This window comes from Strix uralensis, chromosome 2 (assembly GCF_047716275.1).
Source record: "Strix uralensis isolate ZFMK-TIS-50842 chromosome 2, bStrUra1, whole genome shotgun sequence".
In the NCBI taxonomy this organism is placed as follows: Eukaryota; Metazoa; Chordata; class Aves; order Strigiformes; family Strigidae; genus Strix; species Strix uralensis.
Genome location: NC_133973.1, coordinates 49,001,314 through 49,014,353, shown reverse-complemented (window position 1 = coordinate 49,014,353; position 13,040 = coordinate 49,001,314). Strand labels below are relative to the sequence as shown.

General features: G+C 44.3%; 1 protein-coding gene across 20 annotated transcripts in view; it reads right to left on the bottom strand.

Annotated features, from left to right (window-relative positions):
- Positions 1-12,955, bottom strand: part of KLHL15 (kelch like family member 15) — a 29,855-nt gene extending 16,900 nt beyond the window's left edge. Inside the window, exons 1-5 of one of the 20 annotated variants that reach the window (XM_074858605.1) lie at positions 9,118-9,644; positions 8,512-8,622; positions 2,057-2,118; positions 1,046-1,572; positions 667-756 (exon numbers count right to left, since the gene is read on the bottom strand). The gene's annotated coding sequence lies outside the window, so the exon portion shown is untranslated. The other 19 variants (XM_074858600.1, XM_074858602.1, XM_074858601.1 and 16 more) reach the window with 19 other exon arrangements.
- Positions 12,956-13,040: the final 85 nt, after the last annotated feature.

Below are 13,040 nucleotides of genomic sequence, written 5' to 3'. Positions count from 1 at the left end.
CTTAAAAGTTATTTCCAGGAAACTGAACATTTTCAGAGATACTATTTAAGTTTGTGTGTCTCACTTCTCCTGTAACAACATAGGCCCTTTTTTCCCCTCGTTTCTTACTATAAAGATTAATTAGGTGATGAGATTTATAAAGTGCAATATACTAAGGCAACAGGAAGCACTGACAAGATTAGGTCACAATAAATAATATTCTGTATACTGTCTTTAGCAAAGCTTAATTGCTTACTAAGCATTTAAACATTTGCAGATGCATAGTGTTACTTACATGGAAGCTATAGTCAAACTGTAAATAAGCCAAAAAGAAATTAGACTAGCAGGATCCTACCCTGTTAAAGTTAAGGAAGATAAATATTCAATAAGAGTCTATATCAAAACCTATTCAAAATCCAGGAGTTTCTCAAAATCTTGCTCAACTTCCTTGGGTTTAAGTAAGGTGAAATTGCAGGAGGCAGCCTGAACTAATCTAACATTTTATCACTAGTCAAAGGGCAACTGGCACACGCCATTTTCCTTCTCTGTCATTCTGGGCTCTGAGCTCCTGCTGCCTACTTTGAGTCATTTCTGGGGCTCACTGGACTGCTCTAGAAAGCCAAGTCATAAACCTGGCAGAAAACTGAAGGGGGGGGACACAACAACAACAACACACAGACCACCCACCCCCAGCACACATAAAACCAGACAGCTTTCTGCTTATCAGGGAGATGTCTTCTGACTTGACACTGCAGGGGGTATGTCACAAGAACCAACCTGATGCAGAGGACAGGACATTACACAGGAACAGGGAAGAAGAGTATTTAGGCATTAGTCAGCTACTAGAATTGGTTCAGCCATTTTTGTTTCACTTTATCCTACTTTAAATTACACTGCAACATTCACTCAGTTATTTGTGCATTTAACTCTGAATTTCCTATAACAATTAAAGTTAATAATGTTTTGGTACTGGTAACCTACATGAAAAGCTAAATAACACCAACATCAATACATTAAAAAACCTGCTTATTTTCAAGGTTATAGAACTTTACAGCAGTAGACCGACCCGTAAGTGGCTCTAGGTTGGCCCAGGTTTCACAACTTCAGTGAGCAGTTAACATGTTACTCCTACTTCCTCAAGCACCACATCCTGACTGCTGCCATTTTAACTGGAATGTATTTTATTAGACTCCATCAACAGATAATCATCTCCTCTCCGTAATTCATCAGCACACATCCTGGAAAACAAAACTGGAGATACTCTTTGTCTATGCAAAACTAAAATGGTGAGTGGGTGTTTGTAGCCACACCTCATGGAATTAGCACCGCTCCCACACTGTTGAAGCCTGCTGACAGGTTCTGTGCACAATAGAGTTAGTGCCAGGAGCGTTCATGAAAATTAAGGCCTTATGACAAAATTCAAATTCCTGAAAGTAAGAGCAGCAGCAAGAGAACAAAGCTGACAATCTAATCACTTGCTCGCCAGTATCCATGATACCACGCTCCCCTCAATGTCACTGAAGACAGAGAGAAAATGCAAACTGCTCTGGAGCTTTGTATGGTGAGTTCCTTATTCCTGAACACAGCACATGCCTACCAGGAAGAAATATTACCATCAAATATTTTTCCTAGCTGTTGATAATCCTTGCATAAAAGCAGACAAGGAAAGAATTACTTTACTAACTTGTAGCACCTCAAAAAGAAGTGACAAACTGAAGAGGAAGCATAAAGCCTGACTTCTCAGGATTTTGCTTTCTAACGGGATTGCTGATATCAAATAAAAGGTAAACATTAATATTAGCTTTTTTTTTTTTCCTTTTGCTACAGAACTTGTAACATCTCATCCCCCCCTGCCCCCAGTTCTCTAATGTTTAGTAATAGTTGAGCTCATACTTCAGTCTTTCCTGTTTAAGAGATTTAATGGTCACTTGCCTTTAAATGGGCCACCTGTTTTCATAAACTACACAGCAACTTGAAACAACTGTCCCCAGTCTTGTTTGAAATTGGCCAGAGGTTACTAAGATTCTCAGTACAACTCTAAGTTACATTTCTTTAGGAGACCAACTAAGACATAGACCTCAGCTTCAATTCCAAGATCAATGGAAAAGGCAGGACAGTTGGAATTTGCAGCTGTGACACCTGAACAGAATAATACGACAATATATTTGAAAAAAAAAAGTCAGAAATGAAGCAACACTCCCCAGGTGATGGAAGCAACATATATTAATTTGAAAATAATGGGGTTTCCCATCACACAGACTCATGCAGGTGGCAATCTCATGGAAGGGATTTCTTCAAAACAGTACATACATTACTACGTACGTGAACAACATAGAAGAACCATACCAGTAAGCTCCAAACACATACTAGGCTCTTTCCCCTTAACATGAGAAAGATAATTACATTATAGGCACTCTGCAAACAAAAGGAGAGAAGTTAACTTCTACATAGGAAGGCTTTAAAAGACCTCTTTCACCACCCTCAAAGAAGCAAAAAGAAAAAGTTGGCAAGTGAAGGTAAGCAGAGACAAATGGTAGAGGGTAAATGCACCAAAGCCAGAGGAGCACCTCCAGTGTTCCTTACAGGGATCAAAAAAAATAGAAAATACACAAAACCCAAAAGCCAGCATCAGAGTGTGTCCCGGGCAGTCGGCTTTAGGTGGCCCTGCTGAGCGGGAGGGTGGGTTTGGGGGGGTGGTGGATCAAATGACCTCCAGAGGTCCCTTCCAACCTCAACTAGACTGATCATGTTGCTTTTACACAGAGGTTGCACCGATTTATTTTTTTAGCCATCTTCTCTTTGATTCTGATTAAACAGAAATAAGACACATGCAAAAAAAAAAAAATCAGATATAAGCTACTTACTACATTTCAAATTTTAAATCTGTCAAAAAATAAGGTGGTAGGAATCACCAAAAAACATTAAAAAACCCCTGCATTTAGGGAACACCTTCTAGTATTCCAATTTTCACATGTCCCTAAAACTGTCTCTTATATAAAAATATATTAAACCCAGAAGTCAGACACAAAACTCTACAACAGTAACAAAATGGTCAACACTCTGAAATTATTATTTCAGAATGTTTTAAAAATGTGGGGGTTTAAGTCACTTAATCCTTCTTTTCACATCCCTGCTTATATGAAAACTGTAGACTTACTAAAAATTAAATCTCAAAATATTTTTCTTCCCAAACATCAGGCAGCATATTTAATGGATTATTTAAGTAGAGACAAAACCAGTAAGGCTTCTCCATAACACAATCTAAAGAAGCTTCAGAATTCTATGAGTGAAAAGCGAAAGACTACTTGTCTTTCTGCATTAAATGAGTAAATACCCTTTTTTTGGCATAAAGCCATACACAGTATCAGCAGACATTTTTCTTTACAACACAAAAATGTATTGGCCAGTGCAAATACACAAGGGGATTAAAATAGCACAGAAACTAGGAAACTAGATAGTTAAACGCATATTATGATCAACTGGTAAAAATCTTCATTTCTATTGCTTTTGACCGAGGATATTAGCTAACAGCAATGTGGTAGTTCAAATATTAAAAAAGCAATACAAAATACTCTCCAGTGAAGTCATTTTTCTAAAGCATAGCTATGCCATTCCTCCCACACACACATTTGCAATCTTAGATGTAATTCTATGCACTATTCAAATGCTGCAGCTTATTTCCCAGAGGACAATAACATAATGATTTTTTTTCAAATTTTTCAATAAAAATGCAAAATCCAGAGTTAGATTTTCTTCAAATCACAATAGCACACTTAATCCTAAGGAAGACATGCAGCCTACAGTTGTCTATAAGAAAATTGGAACAAAAAATTCCAATGCATAAACAATAAAGGCAAAAAAAAAAAAAATCTAACTTGACATTCTGCATTGTTCTGCACATACTAGAGCTGATCGGTATAAGGCAGCACAGGAAGTAAGATTCTGTGCTGAAAAGCCAAAAGAGAAATACGCTTAACCTTATTAGCTTTTCCTGACATTTCTTTCTCTTTTAGCACATAATGCATTAGAAAGTCTACTCTGCTGTGACTGTAAAAGCACTTACTCGGAACACTGATTTCTCATCTTTATTCTGCAGCTGTAATAAAAGTCTGAAAACCCTGTTCCAGACTGCTTTTTCTTGCTAAACAAGGAGAACCTTCTTTCCTCAGGGTGTCTGAGGCTCTTAGTCACAAGCAGAAGAAATGGAGTCTAAATGCACAAGCTATTGAGAAGGAAGTTATGGAATACCCGCTTTTCACTCATGCCCTGCTTGATTTAAAAATCTATCCAAAAGCAGTACGTCCTGAAAAAATGCCCTTTAAATAAGTGTGTTTATGTAATATGTAAGCTTATATGCACTTTTGAGGGACAGAAATGTATTGTTCCAGGAAAGTACTGACAATACCAACTGAAAGGCAGATTTCTGCTTTCCTTTACTGCTGTTCCTTAATAACTCATCTGAGATGCTGAGACAGAACTAGCAGGCTCCTTTGTTCACAGATGATGAAGTACTTGTGCATTCTACCTACCTCACCGAAATTCTGAGAAAGCACCTGCGTGAACACAGCTGAACAACACATTTTCATGTAATAGAACACTGCATCTACGAGTTACACAAAAAGATTTTTCACCAGACATACGGAACTATACTTTGGTTACACAAAGTACTAAAATAGAGCCTAAAATCCAATAATCTGTTCCATCTATCCATTTCCTTTCATCCATCAAATGCATGCATTTAAATGCAAATTTTAAAGCCATTACATATGCTTTATTTAGTGAGATGCATAGCAAAGACGGCTTTGAGCAGAATTCTTTGACCCCAATTTTGTTAAAAAAAACACTTTCCTGCAGAAATAGGATGTTTCTCCATAGTCAAATGTTATACACAAGTACGGAAAATACAATACACACAGGCACTTGCACACACAAGCAAAACATTCACAACTGCACATATTCATCACTAAAAAATGGGCCTTTGTATGTAGTGTACTGCAATGAGTGTATAAATACATGTTTACACACTATAAATAATTTATCCCCAAATTAAATCTTTGTTTACATGGTTTGACGCTAAAACCATTAAACCTTGTCCGAACCACCATTTTTCATCATAATTCCCCCCTAACAGCAACAGAAAGAATGACACAAAACTGAGATAGATCAATAACCAGTGGATATTGAAACTCCATTGCTACAATTGCAAATGTAGGAAACGAAGAAACACATCCAAGTTTGTATGTGTTTTATCCAAAATCCTTTATGATTAATATGTGAAATTTGGGAAACAATTTATCTTAAATACATCCATAGGTTCACACTGAAGACTTCACCCAATCCACGCAGAGAATTCTAAAACCACTGGATTACTTTAGGAGCGAGGAGTTATGAGCTCACCGATTGCTGCCAGTCAGAGGAACCAGACTGCCAGAACTCTAGACATTAAGACCTGGGTACTCCTGAAAACTGCCCACAATGCATGAAGAATTTCTTAGGGGCACGCATCCAACCGTGACAGCTCCTTTTACAATCTCTACCCATGTTGCTATCTCTTGAGTGATCTGCATCAGTCCGTAACAACAGTGGCACTTTAATAACATATCAGTAGTCTCTGAGGTAGTTATGGATACGCTAGAAGCATTATTAGAACTAGTTACCCCCAAACACACTGAAACTCAGTATGGACTGTGTCTCGGCTCAGTATGGTTATACACCACTCTAAGTATGCTAGAACCCTGCTGAGTAAGTAGTCTTTAGCCATCTTCATAGAGTACAGTACTAGGAGAGAGTGTTTTGTTCCGTTTTCTGTTTGAGAAACCTCTAACTCAAGCAGATGTGTTGGTGCTCTCATATGCGTGTATTCATAATGAATAGGTTTCTCAGCTCATATTGCTCTCTGTTCCTAAAAACTTATACTATAACCCAATTTGTCTTTCTGCACAGAAGGATCCAAATATTATAAGCACACACACACACACAAAATCATAGAATCATGTTTGGGTTGGAACGGACTGTAAAGATCATCTAGTTCCAACCCCCCATGCCATGGGCAGAGACACCTTCCACTAGACCAGGTTGCTCAAAGCCCTGGCCTTGAACACTTACAGGGAGGGGGCAGCCACAGCTTCTCTGAACAATCTGTTCCAGTGTCTCACCACCCTCATGGTAACAAATTTCTTAGTTATGTCTAATGTAAATCTACCCTCTTTCAGTTTAAAACCGTCACCCCTTGTCTTATCACTACACTCCCTGATAGAGAGTCCCTCTCCATCTTTCCTGTAGGCCCCCTTTAAGTACAGGAAGGCCGCTATAAGGTCTCCCCACAGCCTTCTCTTCTCTAAGCTGAACAACCCCAACTCTCTCAGCCTCAGATCAGAACTATTTTGTTTTAAAATACTGTTGAGGAGTATAGTTTTCACATATGTTCAATTTAGATGAATACTAATCGATGATATGTCAGAAACTTCCCATTTTACAACACTAGCCACCAGAAAATAAAATATGCTCCCCAGCTCAGCCCTTAAATCAAGCTTTAGGATGACTATCAAAAGGATTCTGATGAAAGTACATGCTTGACAAGCATTTTAAGACTGCCAAACATAGTCAACAGCTGCAGTTACTTGACCAGTTTAACTTCACCTAACTGCATCTAAACTCAGCTTCTGTCTCATGAATTATCATCAATGAGATATACATTAGCTTCTCATTGTATTAGGCCATTATGCAAATGATGCGACTGCACTTCACAGACATTCAGATATTTCAAACCATTTGGCTAAAAGATCACTGCATCACTACACCTGCACAGAAAAACATGTTCCCGAACGTAGAGCCAGCTCAGCTCAATGCTCTTCCAATTACATTTACTGATACCAGAACAGGTGCCAAGTATAAAATATTTTTAATATATCCGTAAGAATGAGAATTGTTTTTAACTGGAAAAACTTTTATTACTAATACCTAAGAGTTAAATGATAGTACTGTTGAAAACTACAGATTTGTCACAGCTTTCAAAGTGGACAGGACTGCTCTACCTCAAGTCCCAATATTCCATATGTATATATTTGAGCCTTCTATAATGATGATTAAGTTTTCCAAATGTAAAAAAAATTAACAAAGAGTGATTTTTTCATTGTGAAAAAATTTATCAAGAAAATCATGGTGTATTTTATACAGAAAAGTAGCAAGTGAAGTATTTCTTAGTAGGAAAAACCTAATCCTACTTTTTTGGACTCTCATCACATAAATTTTTAGCATAATTAAAAGGTAATGAGCTACAAGTGTTATTTAAACTATATTGGTAAAAATAATTTCAATCTAAATTAAGATAGCTGATCTACCCCTTACAACTGTCTTTTTGTTATTATCTGTATATTTATTGCTAATTTAGTCAATACTTTTAGCATCTTCTGAAAAACGAGATCAATGAGATTGTGCCTTTTGTTCAAGACACACAGCTTTTGACCTCATTGCCAAATGTCAACCTCATTTGTCAGAAAGACAGAAATCTCAATTTCCCCCAAATTGGCAGCAAGATAAATTAAAAAGATCTGGTGTCTCCAGTGTGAGCTCAACAGTTATCTGTTCTGCTTTGCTTGCTGAAAGGCAAATCAACACATGTGTAGATCCAAACCAGCCATAGGGTATAATTAAGGAAAGTGAAAGGAGATGAGTGACAGTGGGAGAGTTTATAGGACATGTGGTAGAAATTAAAAGCGTTGGCTAGGTGTTGGAAGGAAAAAGACAGAAAGGATGTTGGCACATGGTGGTATGCTGAGGGGATCTGAGTGTGAACTGGGGCAATGATGGTGAAAGAGGTGGGTTACTATCTTAGGGACGAGTATACACAACAAAGAAGTCAACAGGAAGCCAGACTTCAGTAGTTCTGCCCCTTTTATCCAGTACCAGCTTTATGGTTCCCCTATTCTTCTTCTAAAGGAGGGGGCAAAAAAAAAAAAATCCAAAAAAACCCGACACCCAAACAACAATAAAATGAAAACTTTAAATTTTTAAGTGACATTTAAGTGTTTACCAACGAGGTCAAAGCTCCAGTACCAATCCTGGGCGGCAGTCTGCTCGTTCAGCTCACAAATACTTTTTTCTCCCCCAACGTCGCTGAGCGCGAAATGGCCATTTTCGGGGGTAGAAACTCAGATGCCCGACTTCAGACGGTCTGCTTGACACGTTGAGCACCGCAGCGCTGGGAGCGAAAGCTCCCAGGCCGAGCTCCCCGACGAGCGGGGCCGGCGGGCTCTGGGACTCACGGACGCGCCGTCGCAGGAGCTCGCGGCGTCCGGCTCGGGGCTGCGGCCGCCCCGCGCCCCCCGCCCTGCCCGCTGCCCCGCCGCCGCCTGCCTCCCGCCGCCACCGCCCCCCCACACCCCGGCGCCCGCGGGCACCCGGCCCGCCGCACCCCCACTGCCGCGGCCGGGGGAGGAGGGTCCCCGGAGACCAGGAGGGGGCCCGGGCCGCCCTCGGTAGGACAGGCAGCGGCGGGAGAGCCCGGGGGACTCCGGCGGCGGCTTCACCTACCTCTCGGCAGCGGCGGCGCTGGAGACGCGGCTCCTCCCGCTGGACCGGCGGAGAGGGGGGCCCCCGTGTAACATAAAGCCGGGGGCGGCGGCGGAGGGAGGCGCCGGGGGGCTGAAGAGAGGGGCAATGGCTGAGGCAAAGCCGGGAGGAGGCGGAGGAAGAAGGGGGGATCCTGGGCTCCCTCCTCCCCGCGGTCCGTGCTCAGGGGGAGGTGGGGAGCCGCCCCCCGCCGTGCTGTGCCGCGCCGCCCGGGCACCGGCGCTGCTGGCCCTGCCTGGCCTGGCCTCGCCCCGGGGTCCCTACCACTCCCGCCCGCCCCCCGCCGCTCACACTTGTTTACCTTCCGCGCTGCCTAGCACGGCCGCAGGCGCCATCTTTCCCCGCGACAGGCACCCCGCGCCGGCCGTCACTTCCGCCGCCACCTGCGGGCCCAGCGGAGGGGGCTGCCCGGGGCGGCAAATCGCCACCGCCGCGCTCCCGCCCCGGCCCGGCCCGGCGCCGTGCCCTGTCCCACCGGCACCGCCCTGCCCCTTGCCGTGCCAGCCAGGCGCCGGGCCGGCCCCGCCGCCGCCGGCCCGCACCGCCGCTAGGAGAGGAGCTCCTTACCGGAGTCTAGCGGGGGCCGCGCATGGCCGGGGCTGGGGAGAGCGGCACCGGCCCCCCGCATCGACGCCTGGGTGGCGGGGACGCTCGTCCACCGGCCGTCCGCTTCTGGCGGCTTGGGGCCGTGGCGTTGGCCGCCGCGTCCCGCTGCACGGCGCGGCTCCTTCCCTCGGCGCCTTCGCAGCTCCGGGTTTTCTCAGGCGGCGGCCCCGCGGGGCGGTGTAGCGCTGCGCCCACCCCGGGCAAGAGCGAGCCCTGCCAGGAGGCTGCCGAACGCCTCCCCCGGCACCTGGCCGGCCGCCGGCGCTGCGGGTGGATCCCAGCTCCCCTCCCGCCACCGGCAGCCTTGCCAGCCGGCGTGGGAACCGGGTCACCGGAGCCCGGCGGGTCAGGGCCGCTCGGCCCAGCGACCCCCCAGCCACAACCCGCACGCAGCGTGCGGGGAGCTGCAGCCCAGCGTGGGATGAAGAGGGCTTTGCCTCAGCACAAACATAATCTCCATGCTTTCTCCATCTTGCCGTTGCCTGGCGAACTCCGACTTTACTATAAGAGGGGAACTAAACTACACGGACCTTCGGTTTGCCGGTGCCACCCCCACACCACTCGCTACCTGCCACGTACTTCCCCCTCACCTTCTATGTCACCCGCTGCCATCCTCTCCCTGTTCATTGCGGTTCTCATCCCCTTCACCGCCTATTTTCAGTCTCTCAGTACCACCCCCACCCCACTCTTGATTTATAAAACAAGAGGGTACCTCCTCTACAGCGGCCATCCCTGGGCTGAATGTCTTTCCCACCTTCCACAGCTGCACACAACCAACCAGCTATTCCCTGCGCTGCTTCACAGAAGACTTCCCGCTGCTATTCCCACTCTGTTCCCCTGCCCTCCTGCTGCTCCCTCACCGCCTACCGATTCCATACTACAGTCGCCCTGCTCCCCTTCACTCCTTCAGCCCAGTGGCCCGACCTCTCTCTGCTCAGCAACCTTCGCACTATTCCACCTAATCCGCTTACTTGTGCGGTAAATTTGCCTCATCTCCCCAGTCTCTGTTTTACCACCTGTTATTTGTGCACTTAAACCGACCTTTACGTACTGACCCTGCCAAGACAGCTACCGTTCCTGCCGCCTAAGTCTCAAAGGAAAGACGTTCTCCCCCTTATTCATCGTCTTCTGCTGCACCAAGCACGTACCCACTCACACCTCGTGCTTCAGCAAATTAAAACGAGTAGAAAATAAATTTCTCATACACAGAAATGATACAACCAAAACTTCATGCATCCTTCTGCCCTCTTCAGACCTTCATAGGTCAGCGAGGGTGGAAAAAGCTAAGCAGCACTGGTTTGGTTTTACCTGACTGTCATGTTGCTGTTTGCAGTTTGTGGCAAGCTGAGGCGTAAGACGATCTTCAGGTCTCTCCTACACACTGCCACAGAAGACGACCTCAAACCTAGCCAAAAAAAAAAAAAGCAAGCCCAACAGCTTTGAAATACTTATTCTCAACACTGAAAAGCACAAAAACCCACCCCCATCCCCTTCTCCTTCACATTTGACCCTCTACCTCTAATGAAAAATTAAAATGATAATAACGCCTCAATTCTAATCTCCTAAATAAAAACGTGAGACTGTTAAATTTGGGCCCTTGACAATGACCAGCAGTACCAACATTACCTTAGTTAATATTAATTTACATAGAGAGTTGGGCTGATCCCTCTTATTTAGGCATCTGTACAAAGTCCGTTACTAAGTAGTTCCCACTGGCTTAAATGAGACTATTGCAATTAATAAAATTCTGCACACAGGTTTTTGAGTTATATTAATACACTGTTTACCATGTAATTTGAATAACTTTAAACTTTAATTTATACAAATATTTATAATATACTTGACAACTCCTAGAAATGTTTTTACCTACTTTCATTAGGCTTTAATAAGGACTACTTTAAAAAGACTTCAATTTGCAGTCTTGAGACTTTTCTGGTTTTCCTTCATACTACACACATTTCCAAATACAGTGAATCAAAGTAACAAGACTATCTCAGAGTATGTAAAATGCATAATCTCATTGTTAAAATAGGAGCAACAGTTTGTGTATTTTTTTCAGATTCCTGACAGGGTTCTTGGCAAGGATTAAATCCTTTCTAGAGGCTGCTGCAAATGTGACAAAAACTGTTTCCACAATTTTACATGGCACTGCATTATTGCATAATTTAAATGGCTAAGTAACTACACAGTCTAGTATTTTCAGTTCATTTTCATAGAAGAGTAACTACACACGCCTGGACATCGAGGCAACTACAACCAAGTATTGCATCATATTCCCCACTACATTTTGTGTATCTTGGTCATAAGCACCTATTGTTTTTCCCAGAAATGAAACGTTTTACACAAAATTGAAAACATCATGTGTCTTGATGAAAGATCAGATATGAAAATTTACTTTCCAGACCAATGTGTGGAATTATTGGGTTGCAAGACAAAATACATTTTGTCATCAGCAACACCATTATACATGCTTCAAGGCTTCTCACCACATGTTCATATTCATTTCTTCCAAACAAGAATGCTGGCAATGTATTTGTTCTAGGTATATCCAACAGCACTCACTCCTAACTCTTGTATCAAGGAAGAATGGAAACGGTAGTATTTGCAAGTGGGAGGTTACAAGCATTGTTAAATCAGGCATACCAGTTTCACACAGCTTTCCATCATCGCATTTCAATCACATGGTTGTCTGCTCCAAACCCGTTTTTTTGACCCAAGCAGTTAGCCAGGCAAAATCTGAGAACCATCACGTGTTCCTGCAGGCAAAGCCACTGTTGATGAATGTGCGCATATTTGATATAACTGGTTACTTACATGGAAACCTGTTTCTCTGATCATAGAAGAAATCCTATTAGTAGCAACATCTTCTATACCTTAAGAAGTTTCCATGAAGGAGAAGTTAATGCAATTTCCCATGCGGAAGGCCTGTGAATTTGGCCTTCACTCTCTGTTGAACCTCTAAGCTAGATCCCATCACTGGTTCAGGGATTTTATTCGATTTTTAAAGCATTTATGTCATACCCAACTCTGAAAACAGTACGCATTTGGTGGGGTTTTCAGCCGTTTGGTACAACACATTCAAGCTGCTCATATCTTGGGGCAGGGTCTTGTAGCCATATGGTCTCCCTAACACTAAGCACTCAGCTTAAAGACAGTAGTAAGGTTGAAATCCAAAATCTTATCAGGCTGATGGCTGTCAGAGATTACTAACATAGGTATAGTGACATTTTACTGCTCAAGCAGATAAGGTGATCAGACATCAAAATAGATATGCTCGTTTGCAGTACATACAAGCATATCTTGTTTCAATTTTACCCCATCTTCCTTTCTGCATCACACCCACTCACTGCCCCAAATAAACCTACAGTGCCATGCTGTTAGACATGCATCAACAAATGTTGACGCATAAACCATACACACAGGCTGAAGATCCCTTTTTTGGTGTATCTTTCAACCAAACTAGGTCCCCACCCTGATCACCCTACCGAAGCAATGGCAGTATCTTACATGAGGAGCACACACAGCACTAGCAGAGTAACCGCGGGCTCAGCCGGCCTGTCACAGACAAAAGACAATCCCCTTTCCGCAAAAAGCCGCGCGAATTCCCCAGACATTCATCCTGCAGCAGTAACCGCAAGCTGTGTGTCAGACCACCCACACCGCTCCCTGACGGTGTGGTTCAGCCACCCCCCGCCCCAGGGCCTCCCCTCAGCAGCCCCACACCCCGCTCAGCCCACGACCGTTACCCGGCGGCCGGCGCAGGCGCGAGGCGCCCTCCCAGCGCCCCCGCCCCCGCGCATGCGCGCGCCCGCGCTTCCCTGGTGGCGCCGGCGCACGCGGAGCGGCCCCAGCTGCAGGCCCGGTTGCATCACCCGGCGCGAGGG